At 39.4% G+C, this 17,337-nt stretch overlaps 1 protein-coding gene across 1 annotated transcript in view; it reads left to right on the top strand.

Moving 5' to 3' along the window:
* Positions 1–13,932: 13,932 nt before the first annotated feature.
* CDH10 (cadherin 10) overlaps positions 13,933–17,337 on the top strand; it is a 142,594-nt gene continuing 139,189 nt past the window's right edge. The window contains exon 1 of the mRNA XM_088130720.1: positions 13,933–14,276. The gene's annotated coding sequence lies outside the window, so the exon portion shown is untranslated. The remainder of the gene's footprint in view (positions 14,277–17,337) is intronic.

Genomic DNA, 17,337 nt, shown 5'->3' with positions numbered 1-17,337 from the left:
GTATAGCCTGGTATAGTGGCTGTTGGTGTGGTCCAGCCACTATACCAGGCTATACCGGGAAGCCATTGAGATTCACAAACACCAGCACAGTTTCAATAAAAAAGAGGAGAGTCTAAAAATCAACAAAACCTGGCTACCAATCCTGAAAAATACAGCCTGCAAAAGGTCAAGGAACTCAGCTCAAGCACCAGGACATGTGAACAGTTCACACAATGAACTTGCTAATCACCCCCTGCAGCCCCTCGTTAACAATTCAATAGAAGAAAAAACCCTACCTAATCCCCAGGAAGATACACACATATTCTGACACCAAAACAAGCAGCCACTCAGTAACCCAACCCCCACACCCCCAATCCCCCCCCACCTCAGATCTCTATAAATACCCACAAAAGGGTCACATCACCCTGGGCACAGAGAGAACTGCTCCTGTCTGTGCTCCTGCACTCTGAAGATGCCAGTCCCAGGTGCTGGCGAAACGTTAGGAAACAAAACTTCCAGAACACGGCCACACAGCCCGGAAGACCCACACCAGCCACTATATTAACAGAATTTTGCAAGTCTGAAAGCACAAATCTCCCGCCCTCCCTATTTACTGCCTGAGTAGTTAGGGCAGGTCCTTCTTAAGTTTCTTTCTTTGACCATTACCCTGCTGTGGACTCCTTTCTCCTTTATCTGTTTGTTCCCTAGGCGGCATCTCTTCTCCCCATCTTCCAAGGCCACCCTCACATTCCATCACACTCACTGTCTTCCTGCCTGGACCATTCTGCCTCACTATTGCAGAGAGTCTTTGGAGCCTAGTCAAGATAGTCCTATGCTTACAGGTACCCTAACTCCTTCTGAATCTCATGCCACAAGATTCATGGCATAGGGGTTGGTCATCTGAGGGACCACCTATCTCCTGGGGTGTCTGTCCAGCCAATAGGAGCCAATAGGACAGGGCTGGTGCACTCCAGGTCCCTTCAATTAAAGAGTGTCATCTAGCAGGACACAGGAAGTGCCTCTTCTCTGGCATAGCCCCTGTCCTCTGAAATAAGGTTCCCCCTGCAATCCAGGTTCCTACTTTGATGCATTCCAGAGGTCCTTAAAGTCTTAGCTGTTTCCCAGGCCCTGGGTTAGGGTGGCTGGAACTCTGGTGGGAGGTGTTTGTATATGGTTTGTGTGTGTGTGTGTTGTTGACAAGATTTCCCATCTTGTTCTTTAATTTGTTCTTTATTTATCTTGTCTTTTTTCTTATCTACGTTCCACTTAATTTGTCTGTTACATTGTGAACCACTCAGAGTCATTCTTGAGTTGGGAAGTACCTAAATCAAATGAATTATTACTACTACTACGATGACGACGACAACGATGATGATGATTAGTTACTATAGTTGAATTACACAAATTTGGATGAGCAGTACATGGGAGCAAGGTAATCTATTAGTTTCCAGATTTTTGGAGCCCAGATCTGGTAGTCTTATGGGTCAGAAGCAGGGCAGACAAAAATTAAAAAAGGAAGGGAAAATATGAATCCAGCAGAAGTTGGAGGCAGACAGAAGGTAATGTAAATGTCTGTCTGTCTGTCCATCCATCCATCCATCCATCCATCCATCCATCCATCCATCCATCCTGTCTGGTGTAATTCTGGAATTCTATGCATTCTGTGCTATCAGAGAAAACATGGAACATGGACCAAAATGATATAAAGTTGAAACCAGACTGTAAGAAATTAATGACAGCTGTTATTTATATATATATAATGACTGTAACATCAACCATGTGAAAGTGAAATTATGCTATTTTATTGTAGTCATTACATGCTATTGTATAACCAGTTCCACTACTTTGTTTTTGAATATTTATTTACAAAAAAGTATATACCACCCAGCTCTCAAGGCTTCAAGTGTTTTATAAGTTGACTTGGAAACCATTCCGTAACATAATAAGAATTTGAGGCAAGCTGTGGATGTAATGAATTTTGTTCTTCACTGCTGGGTGACATTTGGCAGGAACAATATAATGCTAAATTCATACCCAATCAGGGTATAAGAGCTGAAGAACTCCAGATCAGCTCATGATGAGCCCAAATTTTATTTATGAAAAGCAAGCAGTTAAGAATATGAATATAAGCAGCAGCTTGTAGAATCAATCCATCTTGGGTCAGGCTGGATCAGGCTATCCAGTCCAATATTCTGTTACTCAGTGGCCAAACAGTTGTATTTGGAAAGCTTGCAAGCTGGGATAGGAGGGCAATAGCCCTCTTCCATTCAGCAGCTGTTATTTAAGGTATGCAGCCTATAATTCATACAGCCATCAAGGTTACTAAGCCACTGATGGCCTGAATCTGTCTTGTCATTTTAAAAACTGCCACACTGGGGGCCCTTTGATTTAAAAGAAAACACACACACAGACAGATTTTAACTATTTTTTACTTTATCTGAATGTAATTGATTTAAACAAGAGTTTATTGTGCAAAGTGATCCTACCTGTGTTTAATTTCAAAAGATGATCATTATGAATGAAGGAAAACACACACACACACTCTCTCTCTCTGTCTCCATAATACTTATACTGGGTGTGTCTTCAGATCCTTCTACTGGGTCTCCCCTTACCTCTCTTTATTCTATGTTACAGATCCCTTGAAGCTGTGTTTTCTATTAGCAGAGTTTCTGTAGCCCTGTAATCATTTTAACTACCCTTTTCTGCATTTTTCCTCTCTATAATATACTTTTTGAGGTGTAGTTATATCATCAGTTACAGATCTGTAATGTGTCCTTTCCCTATTTCTCAGTTATATATAGTGTAATAGGTGACCCTATCATGAATTATATCCCCCCAAAATTGTGCCTAATGTTGTCTTGATGAAAAATGCTGTTCTGTACAAACTAAGCTTTTCCTTCATGTAAGAAACAGGACTGAAGCTGGTTAGCTTTTGTTTTCTATTGTTGGAGCTCTCACGTTTTGGCGAGTGCAAAGTTTAAAGAAGGTATCTGGAAAAACACAGATTAACCTTATCGGAAGAGGAGGGCTTGCTTGCTCATTCATTTCTGTAGAATTGCATATGCGCATACATGCCTTTTTCAGTGTAATGGGATTGCGATGTACTTACCTGTCACCCTTTCTGGGAGAGATGCATCCACAATACTGCTGAAGCAATGCACTAAAATTTACAGCTGTGTGAACTAAAACACACTTTTGATTAAACCTTCCCTGTGAAAAATGCTATGCTGACACTTGGGATGGGGGCAATTTATTTATGTTAGGAAGCTATCGAACAACAGATAGGAAAGGATTAAAGCATGATGAAAAGGAGCTGCAAAAAGGATTAAAACATGAGGGAGAGGTATCTCAGAAGTTACGAATTCTTGCATCTCCCTTATAAGACTAAGAAGTTTGCATAGATGTTTAATATCATCCACTAATGTACTAATATTCCTTTCTCTGTACATATCAATTACTCTAATTCTATAGTGATGAACAAGTGAAATGTACCAACAGACCTGCAACAAAACTGTGTGTTTTGTTAATTTCAGCGGAAGCTTGCAGGTGTCGCTTCTAAGTGGGGGCATCTGCTTTATGGAACACCTCCCACTTGGAAAGTAGATTGGTTCCCATGTTTTCGGGTTTCTATCAACTTTTATGAACTGGATAGTTTCAGAGAAACTATGGAGGGCGCAGTAATTCCATCAGTTTATTATTGTTGTGACTGTTGCTTGATTTTATTTTACAATAATTAACATTACATTATGGATGTGCTATTGTAGTGTTGATTGCCATCTGCCTATTGTTAACCACAAAGAGTCTGTGGATAGCAGCAAGTATAAATGTAGGATGTAAGTAAGTAAGTCAAGTTTAATCCATGATAGCTTTAGTGGCAGAAAAATGAAGAATTCTTGACATTTTCCCATGCCTCTGACTTTCCCCTGCAACTCTGCTCTTTCCATTACAGAGTCCTATCAGAGAAGGCTTGGAAACATAACCACCACGACTCAACAAAAAAGAATGACAGGTAGAAAGTGAACATGTAAAAATTATGAGTAGAAAAAAGGTGCATCAACTCCGCTAATGCTTTGAATTCCCCACCCTGCTATATCTTATTTACTTCTTCAACTGCCTAGCTGCTACTATTAGGTTGCACCTAGGAATTGCACTGAGTCTAATGAGGCAGAAGTCATGTACATCAGGAGGAGTCTCAACACTGACTATTTATGTTTACAAAGTAGCAGCAGCTGTTGTGTCTGCAAAATATTTTTTACTCTCCCCACACCACTAGAAGAGGTAGCTTAACCATAGCCCAGTAGATCTCTTTTAGGCATGACAAAGGTAAAACAAGACTGTTGTTGCTTCTGGATCATTTTAATTCATTAAATATTCAAATATGAGCAAAATCCTTCAAACATACCTAAGACTTTAATTTAGGTACAGAGATATGGTTCTGTGGTGAGGATCTGCCAGTTATAGAAACAGACTGACAGACCCTGTTTCCTGTCAAAAAGCAGTCTTAAATTCATTTCTTATATCTTTTTGAAGGCAATAGGACTCTCCTAGGCTAAACCAGAGATTTTATGAAATGGCAAAAGCTATTTTTTATGACGAATACCACAACAAACACAAAATAGGAAATGCCAGCTGGTTGTTCACCACAAAATGGCAAAGATCCCAAACAGAGGCAAGAGGACGTGATTGTTGTATTGACTGACATGCTTTTGTTGTTAAGTACCTTATCTGTGGGTCATGCTAAGCCACGTTCAGTGCATTATGGGAAAATGTCCTATAAAACCTATTTTATATGAGCGCACATATGGCTCTTTGATTACTGATATGTTGTGGAATTAATGTTTTGGTTTTTAAGCATACATAAATCTCTATCACTGTATGTTGCTTTTATATGAGAGCAGAATGCTTCTCAACCAGGGATAGTAATACTCTATTCCCAACTCCCTTCCCAAGATTGGGAATAATATTAACCAAAGAAACAGAGGGAGAATGAGGAGGGCAGAAAAAGTAGGCTAGGTAGGTTGGTAAGGCAGTTTCCAGCTGAAGGAGCAGAGATAAAAGGAAGTGAGTGTTTCAGAAATGCCTTTTGTGACATTCAGACCTCGACTTAGAAGTCAGGACTGGGCTCCATCTTACTCGCCTTCAGAATCAGGGAAAACAGTTTTCTTCTACAGAATATTTAGTGGGGGGAAATTTTAATGATAGGCAACAGCTTTGGGATGGTTTTGTTTTATATAGGCAGACAGACAGATAGTATTTGGTTTATATTTCTTATATAGGTTATTGTTACAGGTGGTGTTTATAAGTTGTGTTTTATATTTTATATAGGATTTATTGTTATAAATTGTGTAAGCTACCTAGAGTCTATTGAATCAGGTAGCATACACATTTTTTGCAATAAATAAATTAAAATAAATAAAACCATGATTTGTCCTAGTTAGCTCACTCTCTTTTTATTTGGATTGGGTTGGGCTTAGGGAAAGACTGTTTTAACAGTCTCCCTCATTATTTGGACCTATTTCTTGGCTTGATTTTGGGGAAGACTGTTATCATAATTGCAGTGACTGCTTCAGCTGCAGTTAGAGCTCATTCATCAGTCCCAGTAGTACAAATTTTTGTCAGCATTATTACTGCAATTTGTTTTAAGTCCTTAAAATTGACTGTGACTTATAAAAGTAGTAGCAGAATGCACACAGACAAATATATGTTGGTAGAAAAAAATATCTTTTTGTTTCAAGCTTAATTAGAAGACTTTTTTTTTTTGATAGAACAACTGATGACACTTAAGATATGAAAGATTAAGAACCAATACACTAACGGACATGAAGAATAGTAATCACATTGAATCAACAACAACAATAAAGCAAGTAAAAAAATGTGCAATTTATATAAAAGTAATAGAAATGCCAGAGTTGAAGTCTGCTGGAACCCACAATGAACGTAGAAGCATTTCTCCCCTAATCTGGGCTTAAAGACAGGAGAGAATTAATGGGCAAAGACAGACTTTATTCATATTCTCCTTTTTTGGGGGGGGTATTTTTTCAGAACTGAACTTGGCTACTGAAAAATGAACTAAGCCCTGGTGACAAGTGAATAAAATTAAATTCTGCATAAAGGTGAAGAATAGATAAGAAGGCACTAATATTCTTGTGGGCATTATTTTTTAATCAGATTTATCATTGCCATACAAAACTATCATATCATGAAGGTTTTTGTAAGGGATATATATTTTATAGGGAAGATAGTTTTTAAAAGCTTATACAAACAACAACAACCTGAAACACCTTCTAATTTGTCAAAAACGTAAAGAACAAAAACAATGGTTCTTGATGTTCCCATTATGGTCAATAGACTATATGATGGTTTCAGTTTTCCAAAGCAAGGTTATGACTTGGATCTCAGGCAAAATTGACTAGACTACATTAGCCTACTTTCTGAAGGCTCAGAATGGGATACAGATCAAATGTTTATCTCCAGTACATAGCCATACTCAGAAGGGTATATTCTGTTTTCAACAGGATGGATCTATTATCTAAGGCATGGGACCAACATTTCATTTCTTCTCTTTCTCCTCCTTCTTCTCCACATCTCTGATTTTGGAATGAACTTCGAGACAGTGATACCCAGCTCCTTTATGCTGTGGCAGACTCATTTCTGCCTAACAGATCTGCACTAAGCAAGGAAAAACATAAAGCAGCCTGCCAAGGATCTTATTTCATTCTAAAACCACTGTAGTTTTTGCATGACAGAATAAATGGTAGTGATAGAATTAATTACAACCTGTGTATACAGAAGCTTCATGAGAGAGAGTGGAAGGTGGAAGTAGGTTGCTGTTCAGGAGGAGAAAGGAACCTCCTTTACTGACAGGGGGAATAAAACTCCATCCACAGACATTTGTTGTTTTGCCTTGCTTCTAATGTGTATCATCCAAAAATGCCAGGCTTAATCAGAGCTTTGTGCCTCCCTTGCACTATGATGCAGAGAACATTCTTGAAGCTTCAGGGCATCTGTGTGCCTGTGACACTTTGATTCCCTCCTTCTCTCTCTCTCTCTTCTTTTCCTCTCTCTCAGGGTATCTATGTGGCTGTTCCTGAGGTGAATAATAAAACAAGCTATTTATGCCTCAGATTGCCTTCCCTTTCTGTGATTAGCTTTTTCTGAAACATATTGCATGCTTCTAACTGTGATCTTATATTCCACAAGAAATGACTTTTCTATAAGAGATCTTTTTCTAACCAAAGTGACCATTTGAGTAGCAAAGTGGTGAGTGTATATCCTCAAGTTTTAATTAGGGTTTAATTTCACTGACATGACATCAGGGTTTAGCCCTTCCTTCCTTCCTTCCTTCCTTCCTTCCTTCCTTCCTTCCTTCCTTCCTTCCTTCCTTCCTTCCTTCCTTCCTTCCTTCCTTCCTTCCTTCCTTCCTTCCTTCCTTCCTTCCTTCCTTCCTTCCTTCCTTCCTTCCTTCCTTCCTTCCTTCCTTCCTTCCTTCCTTCCTTCCTTCCTTCCTTCCTTCCTTCCTTCCTTCCTTCCTTCCTTCCTTCCTTCCTTCCTTCCTTCCTTCCTTCCTTCCTTCCTTCCTTCCTGACTCCTACATGGACAAAACCATGTAGTTTCCTTGGCAAGATTTCAGATGTGGTTTGCCATTGTCTGCTTCCTAGGGCTGAGAGAGAGTGACTGGTCCAAAGTCATCCAGCTGGCTTCATGCCTAAGGCAAAACTATAACTCCCGGTCTCCCAGTTTCTACCCTGATACCTTAACCACTATACCAAACAGGCTTTTTTTTTTTTTTTTAGGTCAAGCTTATTTGTGGAAAATGTAAATGTAAATTACTCAGGGAAGTAGAACACATATAGATTTGTGGGTTCTTTCTTCTCTCTCTCCCCATCCCCTTCTTCTCTTCTCCTTCCCTCTTCTCTCAATTGGAACTTGTCTCTAAAAGAGGACTTGGGGAAAATGTTTCTAAATAAAAACATACTGTAGGTTCCAGCAAGCTGAAATACACACTTCTCTCTTTAAAAATTAAGCATTGTCTTGAATTCCTCTAAGCTTAGAGAATGAACCTGTGAATGCTATTGTTTGATTCTTTTATGTATCCTCTGAATCTTGTTCCTAGGGCTAAATTGTACCCAGGAAATGTTCAACTTTGGGCAATAGTTTTATGTACCACAACTCCCCTCTTTTTGATGATTGGGAAGGTGAATTGACAGAAAACAAGCATATTGCCCCTGATACCACTAGAAGGTAAAGGAGTATCCTTCCCTGCTGTTAACATGTAACATGTCAACATATAATATATTACAAAATTGACATTGTAATGTTTAAGCTAAGGATAAGACAACGATGTTAGTTTGCTTGATGTAGATTTTGAATAAATGTATAATGAATACTTGTGGGTATTATGATGTGCATTGGTTGGGAACATAAATTTACACCTTTATATGCAGAAAAGGCTGTATAGCTGGCTGAAAATCCAAACACAGGAACATGGATATGTGTCAGGCCTAGCCCAAGGAACTCCAAGAGACCATGTAAATTCAGTCCAGCTATGTTTATTAGCTACAACCTCTAGCAAGAATCTTCCCAGACTGAAAGCCCAGCTCCCAAGTAATGCCAGCCACAACACTGTGAATTCCTCAGGGAGGAGCCAATCTCATCCTCTTGTATCTCCCACGCTCCTCAGGAGATGAAAGAAAATGTTTTTCTCCTTGAGCCTGGCCTTCATAATTCCATTCCATCACAATATGAACGTCTATTTATGAAAGGCCAAGGTTGAATTTGAAAAGGAAAAAAGAGTGGATAGTTGCCAATTATATATAAATGGTAAAAACAAAAACTAAAGTAGATGAACTGTATTTTGGTTGAATGTTACTATAGATGGGAAAATTAATGCAGAAATGTTAACACATGAAAATCCTGGTAGAAAAGTAGTATATGATCTTGCAAAGTGTGAATATTGAAACAAGTGAAAATGATTGTATATAATAGTGTGCTTCTGCCCCCTTTTTACACAAGAACTGAGTAAGTCTGGAGAAACACAAAAATAAGTTGAATGTAGAAATTAAGATATGGCTGTGGGTTAAAACAAGAAGAAATAGAATCAAGAATGAATGGGTGCTGAATGAATGTGGGCTGAAAACTGAGTGACCAGAATGAATATTTGCATATATTATTTTATTATATAAAATAATATGGAGAGGTATAATGAATAGTGTTGGTGTAAAGCATTTATTTAACAGCCTTTATCACTGGCCCCATTCAAGTGTATCCTTCCAATAAACAACAGAAAAATACAAAAATACAAAAATGACAGAAGCAAAAATAAGACTAATACCATAAATTCCCATAAATTTGGTATGATGATACATGGGCTCAGCTCAAAGACATGATGAAATAAGACCATTTTGTTTTTATTTTTCTTATCTTGTGCCTGCAATTTCTTTGGTATATTACTTCTTCCTCTTTTTCTGCACTTTCATAATGTTGCTTCCCCCTAAAAGAATTAGTGCGATGGATATATATGTATGCATGTTTGATGGTGCTGTGGTATTAAATTTGTCCTACTAAGATCCTTCTGGGAAGAAGTATGTGAATAGGGTGGGGGTGGGGTTATTAAGGTGGAAAAACAGTAAAGAGAGAAGAAATTTGAATTTGATTCTATGAGGAATAGTGTCCTAATTTGGAAAATATCTCAGAACACCTGCCTTTTTTTTTTTTTTGGCCAATATAATGTTCCCAATATAAAAAGTTAATGTTAAAAAAAAAAAAAATCCCACCCTCCAACCCCAGCCTCATTTTTGCCTGTAATAGAAACCTCTCAGAGGCCTATTCTTCTGTCCTTTTCAAGCATTTAACTGAGAAGTATATTTAGCAATTATAAATTATTTAAATTCACAGAAATTTTCTGAAGAAAGCAGTAATATTCTTATGGGAAGGGTGATACTCAGTAAGTATTGGTTATTCAGTGTCTAAGTCACAAATAACGGCAAAACTTTCCATTGCGATAACAAGCACCACCAGTTCTAAACTGCAAAATCTAGATAACTACTTGGCAGAAAAAAAGATACTGAAAACTCTACCACTTGCCACCATCCAATGGTCATCAAGATCTTTGCAGCCTATATCTAGTACCCCTATAGAAATATAGATTCTTCATACACTTTCTATGTCTACACTTTAAACTGACAAGCTATCTCATGCCTCAAGCAACCAGACTGGTCCAGTAGCTATCAGTTACGAACCACTCTGTTTCAAAGTACAAAATGTATTAACTCTTCTAATAAAATCTGTAGCACAGCTATCACTTTAAGAGGGTGTTTCACCTCACAGTGACAGTGAGAAAGTGTACAAGCAGATAAATTGCTACTACAAAATGGAGGATAACGAAGATTGCTGGAAGCTTCTGTTATGCCTGGCTAACTTTGTGGTGAATTTACAGTAACTCCGGGCTGTTTAAATCTCAGACTCAGATAAATGGCAAGAAAGGGTTTGTAGAAATATTCAGTATGACTTATGCAATGCAGATCCTTGAAAATCATGGAAAGTGTAGCAAGAGGTTTGAAGAAAAGTGCCTGTAGTTAGTGCCTTGTAGAAAATAGGATCAAGATTCTGAAAAGGTATGCTGTGACATACAGAGGACACCAGAGTTTAGTTAGTTCATCCATTCATTCCTTCATTCATCTTGTATCCGGATAAATCAATAAAACTCATAGCAATTTACAAAAGAGTTGACAAAAAAACCCAAAGAAACAAACATCCAGAAACAGTTAAAATGTCCACACAGAAGCTATTACTATATTAGACAGATCCAACCAATTACTAATCAAAATTACAACAATCAAAAATAAATGGAAAGTAAATATAATGAAATCATAATTAAATCAAATACCAAAATAAAATAACATAAAAAATTAAATTTATTTATTTATTTATTTATTTATTTATTTATTTATTATTAAACTTGCATGCCGCCCATCTCCCTCAATGGGTGACTCTGGGCGGCTCACAATAATAAATTCAAGGTAAAGTGAAATAAAAATAGTGATAAACTATTCACCAAGTGCTCTTCAGAAGAATCCCATCTCTTGAATCATTTCCAGAACATTCAAAGGGATGGAACAAGCCTTAATTCTAAGTGTGTGTGTGGATGGGGGGTTTACTATTCTGCAAGCTGGGGTGGCAACTGAAACAAAACTCCTCCTCTTCCATTTTCCTTACCCCATGAAAATGGGACATAACCAAAAGTTATTAGGTTATTATTAGGTGGGCTGATTTAGGTAGGAAAAAGTGGTCCTGTAGGTACCTGGGCACCAAGCCATATAGAACTGTATAAAACCCATGACTTTGAACTGCACCCAGAAACCTATTGCTAAATTAGGACTTTATGGATACGTTTGTTTAGGATTTCTACAGATAATTCTCCATCATACAGTCCAACCGACTGGGCCATTTAAACCACACCAATTCATTACGCTTTAGCATAATGGGAATATATTTCTTAACAGAATGTATTTAGCCTTCCTTCCTTGTGGTGAATGGGGCAGGGGGGAGAAATATAAGTTTATTAACCATTAGAGAGAGACAAATGCTTTTCATTTATTTGTATGTCAACCCGGGGCCGAGGGAGCTGAGGGCAGCATACTGTACCTGCATGCTTCTCTTCTTAATCTCAAAGCAATGTTGTCCTAATTCCTGTGAGTTGATTAGATAATGAGGTAAGGGCAAGGTTTGTGGCTGAATGAGGATTTGAACTTGAATCGTCCTACTTCAAATATCATTCTTTTATAATGTTTACTAGATAGTAAGGTGGTTCTGTTCAGTAAGGCAAATAAGGCTTACTCCCTAGCAAATGTATTAAATTCAAGGCGATATCCATATCCCACCCTGGGTTCACAGATTAACACTCCAGCATGGACCAAGTTTGTAGTGTGTGCGTGTGTGTGTGCCTTTGAGTAAGTCTTGACTCCTGGTGATTGCCTGGACAAGTCCCTGAAGTTTTCTTGGCAAGATTTCAGAAGTGGTTTGCCATTGCTTCCTTCTCAGGACTGAGAGAGAGTGACTGGCCCAAGGTCACCCAGCTGTTTCCATGCCTAAGGCAGGACTAGAATTCAGAGAGTCCTGGTTTCTAGCCCGATACATTAACCACTACACCAAACTGGCTGTCTCAGGCTTATAGTAGGAGAGTTGTTTTCATGGACAATCTCCCTCCCCACTGGTGGTGGTTCAGTTCCACTGACTATACAGAAGGACATTAATACTGTTCTTCTGCAGCCACTATAAGAATGGAGTGAGGAAGTTAAGGGTCCCAACATCAAATTCACTCTCAAAAGCTGCCCACTAGCAAATCTCATCCCCAAAACAATACTTTCTTCAACATATTATTTTGCTGTCCGTATTTAAATCATAACTTCTTTTGGGGAAATATTTGATGCAGGGCTTGCTTGTTGTTAATATATACCCAGATAAAAAGGATAATTGGCAGCCTACCTATGATCTGTTCCCCCTTATACCCATGGTGCCCTGCCTTTGGAAGCTGCTCCCTTTTTAGTTTTCTCATATCAATCTGTCTTGATTTCAAGGGAAAATGGCAAAATTTCCCATTTTATTTTTACTTTGGTTAGTCAGGAAGAGCAGACTATTACTGGTTGGTAATAGTCTGCTCTTCCTCTATTTTTTACTCTTTATTTTATTACCATGTAGCAGGGCTGCTTCTTTTCTTTTGTATATATGATCAGGAGCTGCTTTGACTGCCTTTTCTAACCAAAATTGATAGCATATAACATCCAAAACATATTTAAATTGAATATGTGCATAGCCCATTTAAATTATTTGTTGACAGGTGGCAAAATTACTGGACTTTGCAGCCTTACCAGGCTAGGAAAATTTCCTTACTTTTAAGTGAACACTTGAACTGATTTTCATACTTGAAAGCGGTGTTTTTTGTTTTTTTTAAGTGCATCCACCAAAACCCCCTCATAGCACAGATTGGATGGAGCAATACTGACATCCTTTGGTTTACTCTTAAGGAAGTGTTTGTAGCACATCCCCATGTGTTACGAAGTACACAATCCTTGCCCTTCCCCCCTTTGCACAATTGGGAGGCTTTGGTCCAGTATGATCCAAGAGGGATTGTGCAGAGCCCAATTTGCAGCATTAGGGAGCATCAACTGTCACAGATTTAATCCGTGGAAAAGGATGACATCTGCAGAATAGCAAGCTACAGGGCAGCAATTCCAGTAATGTTACCCACACGCAGGGGATGCCAGAGATCGGCTGGGACAAAAACGCCAGATCTATAGGAGGCCAGAAAAAGAGCACTTGGATTTCTGCTTTGCTTAGATTCTGCAGAAACGATTGCAATAGGACCGCTGAAAAATTTAAATTCTGCAGAAGTCACCGGGAAAGAATCCAGCACGATCAGTATCTCGTAATGGGTTTGCTTCTCCCTTTTTATTGCAAAAGAGAGCTGAAAGCGAGCAACAGATAAACGCTGCCCTGTCTCCAATGCCCCGGTCAGAAAATGTAAAGGCAATTTCTTCTGGTATCACCTCCGAGAAAAGTATAATTTAATTTGTCACCCTGGCAATAGATGGGACGAGGAGACAAGTGCTGCAGTCTCCCGGTGGAGAGGGAGGAAAATTAAAGATTGCAGGAAGACACCCCTCCCCTCCCCTCCCTCCCCCCCCCCCCCAACAGCCCCAAACAAACCACCAAGCCCGAAGTGGCGATGTTAGGACTGTGTCTTGTTTACCGCCAGCAGAAGGGACGGGGCGGATTATTACCTTGGACTTGAAGCACAGAGACCCCTTCTGTCGGGAGCAGGAGGAGCAAATCTTCCGGGCAAAGCCCCCCTTTCTTGGTATCCCTCCCACCACATTCACTTGCAAATCCCGAGGAAAGCCTGCTCGTCCCCTAGTTTCTGTAACCTTCCGATGGCAAGGGCTGCGCCTCTCTCAGCAGCATCTTTCTCTCTCTGCCTCTTGATCTCCCTGCCTCCCTCCCCCTGCGCGGTGGCTTTTATTTTTTCTGGTTTCTTTTCCCTTTAATCAGGCTCGCTGAATGAAAGCCAGTCAGAGCGAGCGAGCGAGCGCTCCCCCTCCTTTTCCTCTTCCCCGCTTCCCATCCCCGCCGCTTTCTCTGCTCTCTAGAGTTAAGTGATGCTCGGAGAAGACGCTCGAATTCAATTCGAGTCGCATCGGGGTGAGGGGGCACAATAGCAGGGGGAAACCGCGAAAATAAAGAGGAAGAGAATCCAGGACTTCGGGGGTGCTGCCTGGGTTGGACTTGATTCACAGCAAAAGGTAGGACCCTCTTGCCTTTGGCTTTGTTGTGGAAAGGGCATAGGAGTTGTGTTTGCCCCCCTTGTGCACCGTGTTCTGTTCTGTAATGCATGGGGATATAAAACGGGTAACTTTCTCTCTCTTGCTCGTTCTTGTAAAAAGAAGCTTGCAAGCCCGAAGTTGCGCGTGGAGGGGGCTTCATATTCTAGCCGAGCTCCCTTTTTTCTACCGGCTTCCAAAGGGCGATTTGCAAAGCTCGTTAAAGAACTGCCGAGCTGGATTCAGGGCAGCATATAGATCCCCCATCTATCCAGCCACAGCTCCAACCAAAACTACCTAACTAACTGTAATAATACTACTAATATTAATAATGCGTTTTATTATTGTGGAAAAGGTGGAGGAAGGGAAATTCAGGGCATACTTGCAAGCTTAATCAGTCCCCCGGTAGCCCTTATCTTGGGCTTAGCATGAATTGCAAACATACATGTCCAAACTCACATATCCTTCTTGTAAGATTGCCCATGGGGTCTTCAGCTCTGAGGGCATGATAATGTCTCTCCCTGTCCCTTTATATTTGGGGTAAATTCTGTTTCAAAATGCTCCAGGAGTGTTTGAAGCATAGAGACTTAACTTATGTGTCTGTATTGATAGAGGGATACACAGAGAATGGTTGAGAATGCACCCATCCCATGTTGTGATAAAGGGCTTGCAGACCACAAAGGAGAGAAAGCAAGTTGTGTGTGCCTTTACTGTCCCTACTGCAATAAAATCCATATTTGATGTAGTGTTAAATTAATGCAGCATGGTGCAAGTCCCCTTCTGGGCTCCCAGCAAGTCACTGTTGGTCACTTTGTCAGCTGCTCTTGGTGCTGTGCTACAAAATTTCCAGCAAATGAGTGTGCATCATAATGCCAGCTGTAGCTACCTGAACTAAACAGAGCTTTCAACATCAAGGAGGCCACCAACTGACAGCATGTGTGGTTAGTAACAGGGTAGTACCTGACCTATCATCTTTGTTTGCATCTTCCACTCAAATGGAGCCTTTTCACAACATCCCTGGCTTGCAGTCTGGAAAAGAAAAGAAAAGAAAAGAAGATAGAGGGGATCTGTTATTTAAAACTGTACTCCATTCGTTTTGAGGCACTTTGAGGTGCACGATTTTTACCCTGGGTGCTAAAAAGAAGAGAGCAGAATTTATTTGCTTTCATATGGTACATGGCTCCATATTTACCTAACCAACCAGTCAAATTTTGACTTGCTGTTTGTTGAGTCCTTTCCTAAAATTATCTGTCAAAACTTTGTTGAGTTTCGAGTTACTGTTGTCTGCATTCCAGATTTTTATGCTAGTCTGGATTCCCTCTCCCCTGCAAAGAAAAAAAAAAAACTGGAGAAAGAGAGAGAGAAAAAGGTGGGAGGGGGAGTGGGATGAGGGCAGAGAATTAGAAAGACAAGTTCTATTTGCTTGGAAAAAAAGGCCTCCCATTAGCTGAAAAAAAATGTTGGTATCATTTGGTGGGGAGGGATGAACTGTGTGATTCAGAACATAATCAAATCGTCTCATTGAAGCTAAGCTGTTCATCTCACATCTACTCTGATCAATGAAACTTATCCTTTGTGCACACTTGATTGAAGGTGGGTGTTCCTCATGTGAAAGTTCTGTCCTGGGAAAGAAATGGGTTTTGAATTTCAACCTGGCATTTAGAACTATGGAACTAATTTTTTCTAGAAATGGGCTTGGCGTCAAACCAAATTATATCACAGGCTTTGTTCTTTTATATTTGCAAATAAGATACGATTTGTCTATGGGGTGGGTGAGAACGATAGAAAAATACAGCTCTTCTAGTTTGCTCTGCACTCATTTCATCTTGTTACTTCCGTCTCTCGTTTAGGTTGACGTATTTGGCTTGTATAGATGAGTTTCAGTGAGGGAGATTTTTAGATTTTGTCAACAGTCAAATGTTATGTGCAGGTGTACTTGGAGAGCACAGTGTGTATTTTTATTCTGTAATGTACTTTGGTGCTTTAGAAGTATGCAGAAATTTTCACAGTACAATAATGCATTCCTTTAAAAGAAATCAGGTCTGAAAGCAGATTTGGATGTGGATGATGATGATGATGATGATGATGATGATGATGAAAAGGTGATAATACTGAAAGAACCATAGGGACATTATTGTTCTTGTCTTATCAGAATAATTTGTTGTTAAAGTTAATCCAGAGAGCCCTGGTACTGAACATGGCTAGTAAAAAAAAAAAAAAAAAGACTATTGCTGCTGCTTCTTTTAATCAGAGTACTAGGTACAGAAGAGAGAAAAGGTTAATTTAAAAATGATAACCCTTTCTGGTACTTAGAAAGCCATTTCCTGATTTTAGCATGATATCCCAAAGGGGGGAAAAAAATAATGAAGCCTTACTCTTGTTTGCTGTCTGATTTTTGCTGAGGTGATTTATTTTCTATGTATTTTTATAGTAATAATACAAATCATAATAATTGTTCGTGCCCTATAATGCCACTAGGCTGCAGCAGTTGCACGCAGGGTCAGGCAAGTGTGGAAAAACACTGAGCAAGTGACACAAAAGCGGTGTAAGGAGTGTGCTTTATGTTCGTATTAAGTACTGACCATTTTTCTTTAAAAAAAAAAAGATTAATGATCAGTAGCTGAAGTATTTTATATGATCTATCCAGTTTCCTCATTAAACTGCACCACAATCCTCACTGCTCTGCATCATAGTGCTGTATTTATCTCCAACTGGGCACAGGGGAAGGCAGGCAGGAATGGGACAAATAAAGCAGGAGGGAAAAGATTGATAGATTCAGAGAAAACATGTAAATTATCATTTTTAATAGAGCTGAACTGGAATCTCTTTATGTAACACACGCAGTGGATGCTAATTAATATTGTATTCTCACTGCAGAAAACTAGATTTTGAAAAATCTAGTAAAGGACTGCTGGTGATTTTTAAGGTGGTTTGAAAACTTTTCATGTAGCTTAAAAGCAAATATGGTATACTGCTTTTAAACTAGGATTGGGAAAACCCAGATTCAATGCTCATCCCCTGCTATGGAAAGTGACTTCATGAC

This window comes from Python bivittatus, unplaced genomic scaffold (assembly GCF_059951505.1).
Source record: "Python bivittatus isolate LINGU-HERP-01145 unplaced genomic scaffold, Pbiv_v1 ctg000840_np1212, whole genome shotgun sequence".
NCBI classification, from domain to species: Eukaryota; Metazoa; Chordata; class Lepidosauria; order Squamata; family Pythonidae; genus Python; species Python bivittatus.
Note: the sequence above shows the minus strand (reverse complement) of the source record. Positions and strands in the feature narration are given on the sequence as shown.